At 44.2% G+C, this 17,461-nt stretch overlaps 1 non-coding gene across 1 annotated transcript; it reads left to right on the top strand.

Annotated features, from left to right (window-relative positions):
- The first annotated feature begins 11,581 nt into the window (after positions 1–11,581).
- On the top strand, positions 11,582–11,652 carry trnag-gcc (transfer RNA glycine (anticodon GCC)). The gene has a single exon. It is a non-coding gene; the product is annotated as a tRNA-Gly (tRNA).
- The last annotated feature ends 5,809 nt before the right edge of the window (positions 11,653–17,461 follow it).

Genomic DNA, 17,461 nt, shown 5'->3' with positions numbered 1-17,461 from the left:
TATTTTTAGTCAAAGATCACCAATTGGCTTCTCATTTCCTTTCAGCGGTGCAGAAGGCAGGTTTGACATATCTCCAGCAGAGCATGTTTGAGCACCAGAGGACAGAATGCAGAGGGTTTGTCCACGAAAGACTCGTGGATGAAATGAAGATAATCTTTCAAGAAGTTGTACAGATTGAAGCCGGCACATGAATTTATCCCAATTCAGGCGATCTCATGGGTACAGATACAAAAGGTAAAGGATGCTGCATTGGACTGTAACCAAACCCCTGGTTTCCCACCGGCAGGCGAGGGTTCTAAACTGAACCACCAATGCACGCATGGCTGCAGTCTGCACGTGTAGCGTTGGATAAAATTCTGGAACATGCAGTCTGGTAGAGTTCCTGTGATAAGCCTGCACAGTCTGCTCTACAGCCGCGTGCTACCTGTGGGTGACCAAACGAGTGGGTCAAGCATGGTCTTGAAATTCACTGAGATTCGAAATCACTTCACACCGCCACTGTAAAATGGTTAAATAAATAACAGCTGTAGTTTCCAAGCAATGTTTACTTCTCTCAGAAATAAAGTTATAATCCAGCCCTATGTGCATCTCACGACATGAGACGAATTTCCTTTAAGCTGCAGCGTAAATTCTGCTCAATCACAGAATTGGAAATTTAGACTATTTTTCTTTGCATGTATCTCTCTATCTCTGTCTGCGTTTCTTCACTTTCGGTGTTGCTCCCTAATGGACTTATCAGGCTTCCTTCAACGGCCAGGTCTGGAAACCCGGGATGGGAAAAGGCTGTCGGTTCTTCGTCCAATTGTTGGATTTCGATGGGATGAGTTTTGCTATTTTCAGGCTCCGTTTTCGCGAAATATAAACCCAGATGGGTTTTCACCTCCTCGGGTCCCGACACCTTCGGGTAATGGGAATGAACCCGATCTATCGTTCGGTCTTAATATCTGTATTCTCATTGTTTAACAATAAAATTACGGGGTTACAGTTATTTTCAGGACACATTTTAGAAATTAACACATAACAGACATATTCGAAAACTAGAAGCACGTGGGATTAAAGGGCCGGTGATCACGTGGGCAAGTAATTGGCTGAGGGATCGGAGGCAGAGATTCGTGGTGAACGGATGTTTTTCTGACTGGGGAGAAATATGCAGTGGAATCCCCCAGGGGTCGGTATTAGGGCTATTGCTTTTCTTGTCATATATAAATGACTGGGATGTGGGAATAGGGAGTACAATTTCGAAGTTTGCGGATGATACATAACTTGGCAACGTAGTAAATCGTGAGCAAGATAATAGCAGACTTCAGGATGAGATGGATGGACTGGTGAAATTGGCGGTCACGTGACACATTTAACGCCGATCAGTGTGAAGTGATGCACCTTTGGAAGAAGAACATGGAGAGGCAGTATAATCTAAATGGAACAATTTATGGGGGGTTGCAAGAGCAGAGGGACCTGGGGGAGCATATTCATAAAACAAGGCAAGTTGATAAGGTGGTTAAGAAAGCGTATGGGATACTTGGCTTTGTAAACAGGGGCATTGAATATAAAAAAAAAGGAAATTATACTAATCCTTACAATCAGTGGTTAGGCCTCAGCTGGAGTATATTGTACAGATCTGGGCACCACACTTTAGGATAAAAAGGCATTGAAGAGGATTCAGAGCAGGTTGACCTGGATGTTACCAGGTATGAGGGACTTCAGTTATTTGGAGAGATTGGAGAAGCTGGGATTATTCTCCTTACAGCAGAGATGATTAACGGGAGACCTAACAGAGATATTCAAAATAATGAGGGGTTTTGAAAGATCAAGTAGGGAGAAACTGTTTCCTCTGGCAAGTGGGTCGGTAAACAGAGGTCACAGATTTAAAATAATTGGCAAAAGAACTAGAGGGGAATTGAGGAGAATTATTTTCACACAGAGGGTTTGTTAAGATCAGGAACGCACTTCCTGAAAGGGTGGTGCAAGCCGATTCCATAGGATCGTTCAAAAGGCAATTGGACATAATTGAAGAGGACGAATTTGCAGGATTATTGGGAAAAATCTGGGTTGTGAGTTTAATTTGGACAGGTCTTCGAAAAAGCCGACACTGGCATGACGGCCGAATGGCCTCCTTCTGTGCTGTAAGATTCTATGATTCTATGATTACCTTCTGAATCATTGCAATTGAAGTTATTCAGTGTTGAGCAACGAAGAAAATTATAACCGTGATATTCTGCTTCTCCATTCCCTTATGAATATCGCAGATTATAATGTCCAGGCGGGGGTGGGTCTGAATGGGGGATAGAGTGCGGAGATTGGAATTTAATCCGAGCAGAATGAACTTGGTCTCATCAGTTTTTGTTATTTTTCCGACCAGTTGCCCGAAGCAGGTGGTGAACCGTTTTCTCGAGAGAGGATCGTCATTTCAGTTCAGAAGGAAAAAGGTATCAAGAAAATCGGATAAAACGCACAGAGAATGATCCGGGACTTACAGCACATCCATTTTTAACAGAGACAGACACGGAATGATCCAGACATAAATCATAATTATGGTACATACGTTTCTCTTACGTTGACCATAAGATTTACTCTTTTTACAATGACACCAATCTTCAATCTGATACTTCGCGACCATACAATCTCAACACCTTCCTGGAAGGAACTGGAGCTGATTTCAGCAAACAATGCACAACACTCCGTCTGCCGTTTCGAGAAGGATGGGACTTGAACCAGACATTCTTTCACGAATGAGAGGAACAAAATTTAAACACAATAACGACGAAAATGGGATTTGAAGCCACGCTTGCAGAGCACAACAGATTAGCAGGTCATCGCCTTAACCTCTCAACCACCTCGTCGCATGGAGAAATGCGTGAAAGCCCCTTTATTCAAAATGAAAATACTGACTCTGTTGCCAACCTGAAACAGAAACTGTAAATGTCCGTATCCTCAGCAGGTCAGGCAGAATCTTTAGACATAGAAACAGAATTAACGTTTCAGGTCGATGACCATCACATGAGTATTCGAACTCACTCAAATTGCACCTTGTAGATGGTTGAACGGCTTTAGGGAATTCAAAGGTGAGTCACTTGGCGCAGAATATCCAGCCTCTGTGGCTGGTCCAGTTGTGTTTCTGGTTAATGGTGACCACCAGTATGTTGATGGTGGGGGATTCGGCGATGTTAATACCGAATCCCCACAGAAGAGATTTACTGTAAAGATTCCAGGGATGAGGGGCATAAGTTTCATGGATAGATTGGAGAAGCTGGGGTTGTTCTGCTTGGAACAGAGACGGTTACGAGGAGATTTAATAGAGGTATTCAAAATCATGAAGGATCGAGACAGAGTAGATAGAGAGAAACTGTTCCTATCAAAAACCAAAGAACATAGATTTAAGGTGTTTGGCAAAAGAACCAAAGGTGACATGAGGAAAAACTTTTCTGCACAGCGAGTGTTTCGGATCTGGAATACACCGCCCGAGGGGGTGGTGGAGGCAGATTCAATCATGGTCTTCAATAAGGAACTGGATAAGTATTTGAAACGAAAGAAAATACAGGGCTACAGGGATAGGGTGGGGGAGTGGGTCTATCTGGATTGCACTGGCAGATTGTCGGCACGGACTCGATGTGCCGAATGGCCTCTTTTCGTGCTGTGACCTTTCTATGTTTCAATTCTATGTGTCGGGGGCGATGCAAAGCGACCGGAGCGTGACGTAAATCGACCTGCTCATGTCCATTCCCTGATAATAAATCCTAGTGTGATGTAAAGAAGAAATTCATAATTATGTTACATATCTTTTATATTATACTGACTATAAGAGGTACTCGTTTCACCAGGGCGCCATTGTGCACATTGATTGATACTTCACCGAGATCACACCTCACAGTCCCAACACCTCCGTCTAAGAAACAGTTGGGTGGCAATCCAGACTTTGCTGAATTTTACAAACAGGTGTAAACCAGCAATGCGGAAAAACACTTCTTATTAAAGAAGGGTTTTTGGTGTGGCGGCCAAAATGAAAAACTCGACAAATTCTGGCAGCAGTAAGATTCGACCCCAAATAATTCAGAGATGGAAGCTGGCATCTTCGACAGTCAAGTTGCTCAAACACATGACAAACCTTTTAGTTCTGATTGCAAATGTCATGCAGCTGGAACGTTTCCTCTGCTTCTTTCGCCACAGGTGCTGCCTGACCTGCTCAGCGTTTTCAGCATTTTCTGTTTTAATTTTCGTGATTTCACAATGGCTGTTTGCCTGAAAACACCCAATTTGACCCAAGAACGCAGCTCGCACTTCACTTTCCTCACGCGCTTAAAGTCTGTCGTTTCCGAACAAAATTCCCCTCTTCGCCGAGCTTTCAAAGGACCTTTCGCTCACGGCCAATCTCCTGTCATCGACACCTTTTCACCATTGCCGCTCTTTTCATTTCTCCTCATTCCTTTACAATCGGACATTTCCACAGACCTATTAAGATCAAGCGGAACATTTCCGACTTTCCTGCACCGCCCAGATTGCCAAAAGTGCACCTTTCAGTCGTCATTCGCAGCTATGTCGCGCCGCCCGTCTCTCCCGCACATCAACTGCTCGGGGAAAAGCTCCAACGTCCATGAAAACAAATCCCAGTTCTTCAGTTAACATCCCCCGTGTCACAAGATACCCCATGGAAATTCCACGGAAAACTATGCCGCTGTCCTTCGGAATGCCAGACCTGCTTTCTTTGTGCTTGTCTCTGGAACAGTCACGCAGCTGGAAATGTTTCAAGGCACAAATGAACGGGCCATGTGCCCCCGAGGAACAGCGGTCGATATGGAGCAAACATAAAGGCGTAAGAATGTGAAGGTGAATGTTAGAGTAGCAAGGCCGCAGTAAAGTCTCAATGAAATGGACCATTATTGTGGAAGGAAGAAAAAGTTGGAAGAAGCGGCGGGTCTGAATTTTGGATCATCCAGCAGAGACACATGAGGGAATAAAAACAGGATACAGATAAAGGTGCTGGAGGCAGAAATAAAAAGAACGAAATAAGAGGAATGAAAAGAGAGTGACTTAATTGAGAGCGAAGAGACATTAATGTGTAGACATTGGCTGCAGCAGCTGGGTTGCCCCTTTACTTTTCCTCCTGTCTCAATCTTTCTTTAACCTTCTCTGCTGGTGTTGCAGGATCGATCAGCCAACGCCGTTCAAGGAAGCCTGAGAAGTCCATCAGGGAACAACACAAGAGACAGAGACAGGGAGAGATAGAGAAATACATGCAAAGAAAATAAGGATTATCAATGGAATCATACAATCATAAAATGGTTACAGCATAGGAGGCTATTCGGTCCATCGAGCCCGCGCTGGCTTATTGTAAGACCGATCCAGTTAGTCCCATTCCCCCGCCACTTCCCGGTGGCCGTGCATTTATTTCCCTTCAAGTATTTATCCAATTCCTTTTTGAAAGTCACGATTGAATCTGCTTCCACCAACCTTTCAGGCAGCGCATTCCAGATTATAAATACTCACTGGGTAAAAAAAGTGTTTCCTCATGTCGCCTTTGGTTCTTTTGCCAATCACCTTAAATCTGTGTCCTCTGGTTCTCGATCCTTCTGTCAATGGGAACAGTTTCTCTTTATTTACTTTATCTGAACCCTTCATGATTTTGAACACTTCTATCAAATCTCCGCTTAACCTTCTCTGCTCGAAGGAGAACAGCCCCAGCACGGGGTAAATGCGGTCAATTAGCTTCAATTCATATATTTGTGCATTAAACAGCTCTTTAAACATTACTGTGACATTATGGTAGCGCGGCCACGCGGTCTAAGGTGTTACATTTAATTTCTATGGAGGCGTGGGTTTGAATCCCACTGCTGTTAGAATTTCTGCCAATGTTTATTTTGACCTGTTCACAGAAAACCCGATTGTAGTGCGATGGAGCAGAGGATGTGAAAGAAGCTGAAAGTGAAAGTGCAGATATTATTTTCATCACGGGGACAGGACACGTTCCCACAGGTGAGGGCCGCTCACCTTAATATTCCTTCCAGCAGAGTGGGACGGGTGATCAAAGTGACCGGGCTCTTGCGGCGCGATCAGTCAGTGGGCGGTCCTTATATGACAGTCCAGGGTCGGGAAATGGCGAGGTTGTTAGTTGACTCTCATCGAGATCAACCAATCCTTTTCTTTGTGAACATTTCGAACGGAGTAGAATGTGCAATTGGTGTGTTACAAAATGCATCGAGTTATTTGTTCAGCCATGTGGTTCCTCCGGCCTACGCTGTTGCAAAAACAGATGAGATGTTTAGTTTTATTAGTTTACAGGAAGGAGGCTGCGGAATTGGAGCCACAAACCGTGATTTTGATCCATCCACAAAATATGCGATTTAACTGGAGCTTTAAACCAGCGGGTTAGACCGCTCAGTCACGATACTTGAATTCTTGCGATTTTCAGGAGCTACAAGAGGGTTGTTTCCCTTCTTTGATGAACATTCGTGATCCTGTTGTGGTTTTGCTGCAAAGTTCTAATTCCCACCACCAAAATTGAGCCCTCAACTTCAACGGTAGTCAAATTGGAATCCACAACTTTGGAGCTGGTGATTTGAAGTCCAACGTGCGACCCATTGCGCCACAAATCGGCTGTCGATTATGTGATTTCACATGACCCATTTGCTGCTTATGACTTTTTGCTTCGGTGGAGCAAGTGGTTCGAAAGCTCAGTGGGGATTCACAGCAGCTCCTGAGAAATCTACACAGCGACGGTTTCTCCAATGCCTCGTGATCTGTCTGTCTGTCTGTCTCTCTCTATTCGTCTTGCTCTCTCTCGCGTTCATTCTTGAGCTCTTACTCTCCCCGTTTATTTCAAGAAGGCTGGAATACAAAGGGGTGGAAGCTATGTTACAGCTGCACAGAGCTCTGGTGAGACCTAAATCTGGAGGACATCATTCAGTTCTGGGCACTCCACCTCAGGCAGAATGTGTTAACCTGGAGGCTCGAGGGGCTGAATGGCCGATTCCTGTTCCTATGCTCCAATAAATGAAAACATAATTCAAGTATAGAGACCCTAATGTATATGGTTATCCGTTCACCACAACTCTCTGCCTCCCATTCCTGAGCCAATTAGGTGCCCACGTTACCACAGGTCCTTTAATTCCACGTGCTTCTAGTTTTCGCATAAGTCTGTTACGTGTTAATTTCTAAAATGCGTCCTGAATATAGCTGTAATCCCGTAATTTTAAACTTAAGCAATAAGAATACGGATGTTCCGACCGAGCGATAGATTGGGTTCATTCCCATTACCCGGAGGTGACGGGACTGAGGAGGTGAAATCCCATCTGGGTTTATATTTTCCGAAAACGGAGACGGAAAATAGCAAAGCTCATCCCGTCGAAATCCAACAATTGGACTGAAGATCCGACAGTCTTTTCCATCCCCGGTTTCCAGACCTGGCCGTTCAAGGAATCCTGATCAGTCCATCAGGGTTAAACACCGAGAGAGAAGAAACGCAGACAGCGATAGAGAGATGCATGCAAAGAAATAAAATAGTATAAATCTCCAAATTCTGTGATTGAGCAGAATTTAAGGTACAGTTTTTTTGAAATTCTGTCTCAAGTCGTGAAATCTTAAAGGTGAACATTGGGCTGGATTATCCCTTAACCTCTGAGAGAAGTAAACACTGCCTGGTAATTACAGCTCTTATTTATTTGACTGTTTCACAATCGTCGTGTAAGCTGGTTTCGAACCCCCAGTGAATTTCACGACCATGCTTAATCTATAACTTAACACAAAGGCATCGCGCGGCTGTGGAGTCGATTGCGTAGGGTAATCACAGGAACTCTGCCAGAGTGCATGTTCTAGACATGTATCCAAAGCTACACGTGCTGCCTGCAGCCGTGTGTCCATTGGTGGTTCAGTGGTGGAACCCTCGCCTGCTGGTGGGAAACCAGGGGTTTGGTTCCAGGCCAATGCAGCATCCTTTACCTTTTTTGTTCTGTACCCATGAGATTGTCTGAATTGGGATAAATTCATGTGCCGGCTTCAATCTACAACTTCTTGAAAGATGATCTTCATTTCGTCTACTTGTGTTGCATGGACAAACCCTTTGCTTTCTTTCCTCTGGTGCTCAAACATGCTCTGCTGGAGATAAGTCAAAACTGCCTTCCACACCGCTGAAAAGATGTAAGAAGCCAATTGGTGATTTTTGACTAAAAATGGGGACATAACAGGGCTCATTCGGAATTTTGAACGATTCGAACTTCCTGAGCGACATTCAGACCCAAAGACCAACAAGCAACAGAGCCGTGCAGCCGCTGTAAAATTTCGCTGCCATGCAGCCGTTCCGCCATCCTTTCAGAAGGCTCTGTCCATACAATCCCGCTTTCTTCTACGATGCACGATGTAGAGCAATATCAGGTTCCACACTGATCATTTCATATCAACAATATTTCTCGCTTATTATCAAATTTGCTTTGAATGTAAGGCTTGCATTATCAAGTAACACTTTGCAGAATGAATTGCTCTGAAACAACATAATCGTCTGTCTCGACATCGTCATATTTTACATTCTACCATAAGTATAATTTACTCAAATTGCTGCTTTCAATCACTATGAGAGTAACATAAATGTACATATTCAGTGCGTGTACGTATGAGTATTGGTGGCTCTGGGACAGAATTCTGGCCTCTGTCACGGATTCGATTCGCGGTCAATGCATGAACGTTTCATGTTTTGCACCAATTAGGAAGATGAGTCGGCCATTTAGCCCCTCGAGCCCGTTCCGCAATTCAGTGAGATCATGGCTGATCTGTGACCTAATTCCGTATAACCGCCTTCGCTCCGTATCCCTTAATACCACTGGTGAACGAAAAAATCTATCAGTCTCAGGTTTAAAATCAACAATTAAGATAACACTGTCGCTTGCAGAAGCGAGTTCCAAACTTCTACCCCCCTTTGCTTGTCGAAGTGTTAACTAATTTCACTCCTGAAATTCCTGACTCCAATTTTTAGGCCAGGTTCCCGAGTCCTAGACATCCGAACGAGCGGGAAGAGTTTCTCTCCATCAACACCAACAGTTCCCCGTAATATCTTGAAAACTTCAATCAAACCAGCCCTTATTCAATTAAATTCCAGGGAATACAACCCGAGTTTGTGTAATCTCCCCTCGTAATTTAACCCTTGGATTCCAGGTATCAATCTAGCAAAATTACACTGCACTAACTCCACGGCCAAAATATCCTTCCTAAGGTGCGGTGCCCAGAATTGAACACAGTACTCCAGGTGTGGTCTAACCAGAGCTTTGTGTCGCTGTAGCATAATGTCTATCACCTTGTATTCTGGTCCTTTAGATATAAAAGATAGTTTTCCTTTAGCCTTTTTGATTATTTTCTGTACCTGTCCATGACATTTTAATGATCTATGTATATGGACCGCTAAGTCCCTTTGGAACTCCACGGTTTCGAGCATTTCACCAGTTAGAACGTATTCTGATCAATGCTCTATGGGTCCAAGTTGGATGACCTCACACTTACCGAAATTGAAATCCATTTGCCACAGTTTTGCCCATTCATTTATTATATTAAATACTCTCTGTAATGTTCTGCTTCCATCTACTTTGCTTACAGTGCTGCCCATCTTGGCGTCATCTGCACATGTCGCTCTCTATCCCGTCATCTTATATCAATGAGACCGACTGCACTGGGGTAAATTCACATGCAGCTTCAATCTCCTCATCATATTGAGACATTTATTTTTTCACCTGTGTTGTGCCCTGGAAATTTGCGCACTCTGTCCTCTGGAGCTCAAACATGCTCTGGATATAATTCAATTCCACCAACAGCAACATTGAAAAGATATCGGAAGCTAATAGGTGACTTTTCACTAAAAGCACAGAAAGAGGAGGGGTCATGCGGGATTTGAAGCTGAGATCGCGCGCGTATCACATAACACAACCCTCTAAGCGAAAATCACACCCCCAGACCAACAAACCGCTGATGCTGAAGCCGTGGAGTCAGTTGAAAGGTGCGCTGCCTCCCACAGCCGATCGGCCATCCTTTCAGACCTCTTCTGTCCATCCAATCTCGTTTTCTGTTCCGGTGCACAGCAATATCAAGTTGTACATTAACTATTTCCAGTCACCAATATTAGTCTCCCTTTAACAAATTGGTTTCGACTGTACGACTTGAATTATGAAGTAAGACGTTTCAGAATTAATTGCTCTGAAACTACATTGCTTGGGAGGAGACTGAGAGATGCAGAGAAACAGCAAAACCTTGGAGTGCATGTCCACAGATCCCAGAAGGCAGCAGAACAGCTAGATAAGGTGATTCAGAAGCCATAAAGAATATTCTCCTTTATTAGCCGAGGCATAGAATATAAGAGCAGGGGAGGTTCTGGTGGAAATTTATAAAACAATAGTTAGGCCACAGCAAGAATACTGCGTACAGTTGTGGTCACCACATTACAGGAAAGATGTGATTGCACGAGAAAGGGTACAAAGGAGATTTAAGACAATGTTGCCAGAACTGGAGAATTTTAGCTATGAGATTAGATTGGATAAGCTGGGGTTGTTTGCTTTGGAACTGAGGAGGCTGTTGGGAGATTTAATTGAGGTGTATAAAATTATGACGGGCCTCGATCGAGTGTATAGTAAGGACCTATTTCCCTTCGTAGGGAGGTCAATAATCAGGATACATCAATCTTAGGTAATCGGTGGAATGATTAGAGGGGAGTGAATTTTTTTTTCCATCCAGAGGGTGGTGGGTGTGGGGGTCGGAAAATCACTGCCAGAAAGGGTGGGAGAGGCGGAAACCCTCATCGCATTGAAAAATAAAAACTTCAATATGCACGTGAAGATCCGTAACCGACAAGATTAGGGACTAAACGCTGGAAAGTGAGGTGAGGCTCGGTACCGATTTTTCGGCCGGCACAGGCACGATGTGCAGAATGGCTTCCTTCTTTGGCATAACTTTCTCGGATTCTATGATATAATTGCCGTCTGTCTCGGCATCGCGATAATATACACTCGACCAGAAGTATACTTTAATCAAATTGATGCTTTGTTTCAGTGTGAGAGTGAAGAGACATAAGTGTGTAGACATTAGCTGCAGCAGCTGGGTTGCACCTTTACTTTTCCAACCGTCTCAGTGCCATTTTTTTACCTTTCTCTGCTGGTGTTGCAGGTGAGATCAGCCTTCGCCGTTCAAGGAAGCCTGAGAAGCCCGTCGGGCACAACAGAGAGAGAAGAGACAGAGACAGGGAAAGATAGAGAGATGCATGCAAAGAAAATAAAGAGTATAAATGTCAGGTTTTGCAAACGACCAGAATTTAAGTTACAGATTGGGAGAGATTCCTTCTCGGGTCTTGAAATCTTGCAAGAGAAGATTGGACGCTCAATTAAAAGTATCTCTGATGCTGGGAGAGAGGTAAATGCGGTCAATTAACTCCAATTAATCTATTTGAGCATTGAAGAGATCTTTAAACAGTTGGGGGTTGCGAGCAGAATTCAAACCTCGGCAGGAAAACCCAAATGGTGTTTTGAGACCAACGCTTGAACCACACGGCCATCGCAGCTGGAAACGGCATGTTCGTTTAGACAGCATTCCATATAGGAGCATGTAACTTCGACAAAAGCCAGCATTGGTGGTTCAGGGGCAGAATTCTCGCCTGCCACGCGGGAGACCCGGGTTCGATTCCCGGCCAATGCAAGATCGTTTTGCATTCTGCACCAATGAGGAACTTCGGAACAGGATTGTGGTATTTGGTCCGTCGAGCCTGTTCTGCAACTCAATACGATCATGGCTGAGTTGTGACCGAAATCCCTGTACCCGCCTTCGTCCCATATCTCAAATATCTTTGGTTAACAAAAATCGATCAGTCACGGGTTTGAAATTAACAATTGAGCTCGCATCAACTGCTGTCTATGGAAGAGAGTTCCAAACTTCGCCAACTCTTTGCTTGTAGAAGTGTTTCCTAACTTCACTCCTGAAAGTCTGATTCTAATGTTGAGCCTATGTCCCCAAGTCCGAGACACCCCAACGAGCGGAAATAGTTTCTATCCATCTACCACATCAGTTCCTCTTAATATCTTGAACATTTCGATCACATCAACACTTAATCTACTAAATTGAAGGGAATACAACTATAGTTTGTGCAATCTCTCCTCATAATTTATTGCCGAGATTCCAGTTATCTTTCTCGTAAATCACACTGCACTCCCTCCAAGGCCAATATATCCTTCCTAAGGTGCGGTGCCCAAAACTGAACACAGTACTCCAGGTGTGGTCCAACCAGAGCTTTGTGTAGCTGTAGCATAATGTCTATTCTCATCCTCTAAACATATAGGCCACCATTCCATTAGCCTTTTGGATTATATTCTGTTCGTGTCCATGACATGTAATTGATCTATTATACATGGACACCTAAGTTCCTTTGGAACTGCACAGTTTCGAATTTTTCACCTTTTTTAAAGTATTCTGATCTATCCTTTTGAGGTCCAAAGTGGATGACCTCACACTTGCTTATATTGAAATCCATTTGCCACAGTTTTGCCCATTCATTCATTATATTAATGTCTCTCTGGAATTTACCAGAATGATACCCGGACTTCAAGGGTTAAGTTACGAAGAGAGATTACACAAATTGGGGTTGCATTCTCCAGAGTTTCGAAGGTTAAGGGGTGATCTGATCGAAGTTTATAAGATATTAAGGGGAACAGATAGGGTGGATAGAAAGAAACTATTTCCGCTGGTTGGGGATTTTGGAAGTCGGGGGCAATGTCTAAAGATTGGAGCCAGACCTTTCAGAAGCGAGATTAGAAAACATTTCTACACACAAAGGGTTGTAGAAGTTTGGAACTCTCTTCCGCAAACGGCAATTGATACCAGCTCAATTTATAAATTTAAATCTGAGATAGATAGCTTTTTGGCATCCAAAGGTATTGAGGGATATGGGCCAAAGGCAGGTATATGGAGTTAGATCACAGATCAGCCATGATCTTATCAGAATGGCGGAGCAGGCACGAGGGGCTGAATGGCCTACTCCTGTTCCTGTGTTCCTATTCCGATATAATCTACACTGCTTATAACGCTGCCCATTTTGGTGTCATCGGCAAACTTCCATATGTCGCTCTCTATCCCGTCATCTAATATCAATGAGACCGCCTGAATAGGGGGAATTCACATTCAGCATCAATCTCTGCATCATCTTGAGACATTTTATTTACTTCACATGTGTTGCACTTTGTAAACTTCAGCTTTCTCTCCTCTGGAGCTCAAACATGCACTTTAATCCTGCCAACAGGAACACTGAAAAGATGTCAGAAGCTAATTGGTGAATTTTACACTCAACGTAGCGGAACAGTAAGAGCTTATCGGGGATTTGAGCCCGGGACTTCTCGGATATTAATCAACCAAAGCCCCCGAAGCAAGAATCATACATCTGGACCAACCAGGCGCTGTTACTTGCATCATGCAGCCAGTGTAAAGTTTCGCTGTCTCCCATCGCCGATCGGCTACCCTTTCAGACCTCTTCTGTCCATCGAATCTCGTTTTCTATTCCGGTATACAGCAATATCAAGTTGTACGCTAACTATTTCCAGTCACCAATATTAGTTTCCCTTTACTAAATTGGTTTCGTCTCGACGACTTATATTATCAAGCAAGACGTTTCAGAATTATTTGCTCGGAAACTACATTGCTTTGGAGGATACTGATGGGTGTCAATAAAAAGAGGGACCTTGGAGTTCATGTCCACAGATCCCTGAAGGTAAGAGGACAGGGAGTTAAGGTGGTTAAAAAGGAAAAAAGGATACTTTGCTTTATTAGGCGAGGCATAGAATGTAAGAGCAGGGAGGTTATTTTAGAACTGAATAAAACACTAGTTCGGACACAGCTGGAGTATTGCGTACAGTTTTGGTCACCACATTACAGAAAAGATGGGACTACACTAGAAATGGTACAGAGATTTACGACGATTTTGCGAAGAGTAGAGAATTTTGGCTATGAGGATAGATTGGATAGGCTGAGGTTGTTTTCTCTGGAACCGACGAGGCTGAGGGGAGATTTAATTGAGGTGCATAAAGTTATCACGGGCCTCGATAGAGTGGATAGGAAGGACCTGATTCACGTAGCAGAGAGTTCAATAAAAAGGGTCATAGATTTAAGGTAATTGGGAGAAGGATTAGAGTGGAGCAGAGGGGATTTTTTTCCACCCAGCGGGTGGTGAGGGTCTGGAACTCACTGCCTGAGAGGGTGGGAGAAGCAGAAACCCTCATCGGGTTTAAAAAGCACATCGATATGCACTTGAAGAGCCGTAACCTACAAGACTACAGACCAAACGCTGGTAAGTCGGTTGATGCTGGATATCTCTTTTCCGGCCGGTACAAACATGATGGGCCGAATGGCCTCCGCTAACGTAAATTTTAATGATTCTATGATTCTTTGATATAATTGCCGTCTGTCTCGGCATGGTGATAATATATACTATACCATTAGAACACTTTAATCAAATTGGTGCGTAGTTTCACTGTGAGAGCGAAGAGATCTTAATGTTTAGACATTGACTGCAGCAGCTGGGTTGCACCTTTACTTTTCCTACCGTCTCAATCTTTCTTTAACCTTCTCTGCTGGTGTTGCAGGATCGATCAGCCAACGCCGTTCACGGAAGCCTGAGAAGTCCATCAGAGGACAACACAAGAGACAGAGACAGGGAGAGATAGAGAAATGCATGCAAAGAAAATAAAGAGAATACATAGAATCATAAAATGGTTACAGCAGAGAAGGAGGCCATTCGGCCCATCGAGCTCGTGCCGGCTCGTTGTTCAAGCAATCAAGATAGTCCCATTCCCCCGCTCCTTCCCGTTAGCCCTGAATTTATTTCCCTTCAACTATTTATCCAATTCCTTATTGAAAGCCACGATTGGATCTGCTTCCACCATCCTTTCAATGAGCGCATTCTAGATTATAACTACTCGCTGGGTAAAGAAGTGTTTCCTTATGTCGCCTTTGGTTCTTTTGCCAATCACCTGAAATATGTGTCTTCTGGTCCTTGACCCTTCCGCCAATGGGAACAGTTTCTCTTTATTTCCTTTATCCAAACCCTTCATGATTTTGAACACTTCGATCAAATCACCTGTTAACGCTCTCTGTTCGAAGGAGAACAACCCCAGCATCGGGTAAATGCGGTCAATTAGCTTCAATTCATTTATTTGAGCCTTAAACAGCACTTTAAACATTACTGTGACATTATGGTAGCGTGGCCTCGCGGTCTAAGTTGTTAAATTTAATTTCTATGGAGGCGTGGGTTTGAATCCCACTGCTGTTAGAATTTCTGCCAAAGTTTATTTTGATCTGTTCACAGAAAACCCGATTGTAGTGCGATGGAGCAGAGGATGTGAAAGACGCTGAAAGTGAAAGTGCAGATATTATTTTCATCACGGGGACAGGACACGTTCCCACAGGTAAGGGTCTCTCACCTTAAGATTCTTTGCAGCAGAGTAGGAGAGGTGAACAAAGTGACCGGGCTCTAGCAGCGCAATCAGTCAGTGGGCGGTCCTTATATGACCGTACAAGGTCGGGAAATGGCGAGGTTGTTAGTCGAGTCTCACCTAGATCAACAAATCCTTTTCCTTGTGAACATTTCGAACGGAGCTGAACGTATAATTGAGTGTTCCAAAATGCATCAATTATTTGTATCGCCACGTGGTTCCTCTTGTTGCAATATCAGATGAGATATTTAGTGTTATTAGTTTACAGGAGGGAGGCTGCGGTATTGGAGCCACAAACTATGATTTTGATCCATCTACAAATTATGGAATTTAGCCTGAGCTTTAACCCTGCGCGTTCGACCGCTCAGTCACGATACTTTCCATCTTGCGATCTTCAGGAGCTACTTTCACAGGAATAGAATGACTGCAAGCAAGAATTCTACCCCTCAAGCACCAATGCTCGCAGGCAGCAGGATGCATGTGTCCAGTTGGAAACCTGACTGAAGGAACATGCAGTCTGACAGAGCCGGAGGTCCAGCAGATTGACTTTTGCGGTGAGCAGATGATGTGCCTCCATCTTGAGAGTGTTTCGCCAATCCAGCTCAGAGAGGATTAAGCATTATAAATTCGGGTGGGACTGGAGCCACTTGTATAAGATGAAGTGCAGGAGGTTGTACCCCTTCCTTTACCAACATGAATGATCCTGTTGCTGTTTTGCTGCAAAATTTCACTTCCCAGCGCCGAAATCACCGAACCCTGAACTAAAATTCAACGATGGTGAGATTCGGACACACAACCTTTGCAGTGATTTGAAGAAGTCCCACGTGCTATCCATGGCACCACAAATCGGCTATCGATTAGGTTATTTCACGTTACCCATATGCTGCTTTGGAAATTTTGCTGCGGTGCAGCAACTGATTGAAAAGCTCAGTGGGGATTCACAGCGCTCCTGAGAAAGCGACACAGGGACGGTTTGTGCAATGCATAGTCCTCTCTCTCGCTCCCATTTGCTCACTCTCGCTTTCTCTCTTGAGCTCTGACTCTCCCCGTTTATCTCAAGAGGGCTGGAAAACAAGGGGTGGATGTTATGTTACAGCTGCACAGAGCTCTGGTGAGACCCCATCTGGAGGATTGCATTCAGTTCCGGGCACCCACCTCAGGAAGGATGCTCGAGGGGCTGAATGGCCTACTCATGTTCCCAAGTTCCAATGAATGGAACAATAATTCTAGTATAGAGACCCTAATGTCTCAGGATGAGTGAGTGAAGAATGTTTTCTGTTTGAAGTACTGATTTCATTCATTGAATACTCCCAGTGTCCTACCTCATTGCAGCCCAGGCCGGACAAACTGCTCGCACAAAGTGGCATTTTCTGATTCGATCACGCTGCGTTTTGACGTTGAGTCAGATGTCTGTCTGTCTATCTGTCTGTCTGTTTATCCGTCTGATTGGGTCTCGGCCTTATTCTCAGGCCAGGCTTTTTGTTTGCTGGCTGCAGGCCTCGCTCCCCGACTGACTGAACAACTGCCGGGCCGTGTGTCAGAATCAATGACTGTGACTGACTGTCTGCCCATTTACGGCCACAATTCTGAGTTCCTGCCTTCGCTCTGTGTCGCAGGCCTGTCTCTGTCCCTTAGGATCACAACACACCCACAAGCTTCACGACTGAACGCAGGTTTGGTCAGTCTGTCCTCGCAGGTCCTTCGGAAGCTAATGATTTTGAACTGAATTATTTTTCCTGAGTGACTTGTGAAGTTTTGTTCACTGATATGTTTGCGAAAGAGAACGGAGGTAATAGTTAGTGTGCAACTCGACATTTCTCTACATCGGAATAGAAGACGTGATTGGATGGATAGAAGAGGTCTGAAAGGATGGCCGATCGGCTGTGGGTGGCACCGAATTCTGCAGTGGCTGCAGTGGTTTATTACCGGTAATGAAAATGAGGTAATATACTACCACAAGCTGCCGGTGAAAATCATTCAATTTCCCAAACTTGACCCACCGAATCAAATTAAGCTGCTGGGAAAGCTAC

Source organism: Heptranchias perlo, chromosome 20 (assembly GCF_035084215.1).
Source record: "Heptranchias perlo isolate sHepPer1 chromosome 20, sHepPer1.hap1, whole genome shotgun sequence".
Lineage (NCBI taxonomy): Eukaryota > Metazoa > Chordata > Chondrichthyes > Hexanchiformes > Hexanchidae > Heptranchias > Heptranchias perlo.
Note: the sequence above shows the minus strand (reverse complement) of the source record. Positions and strands in the feature narration are given on the sequence as shown.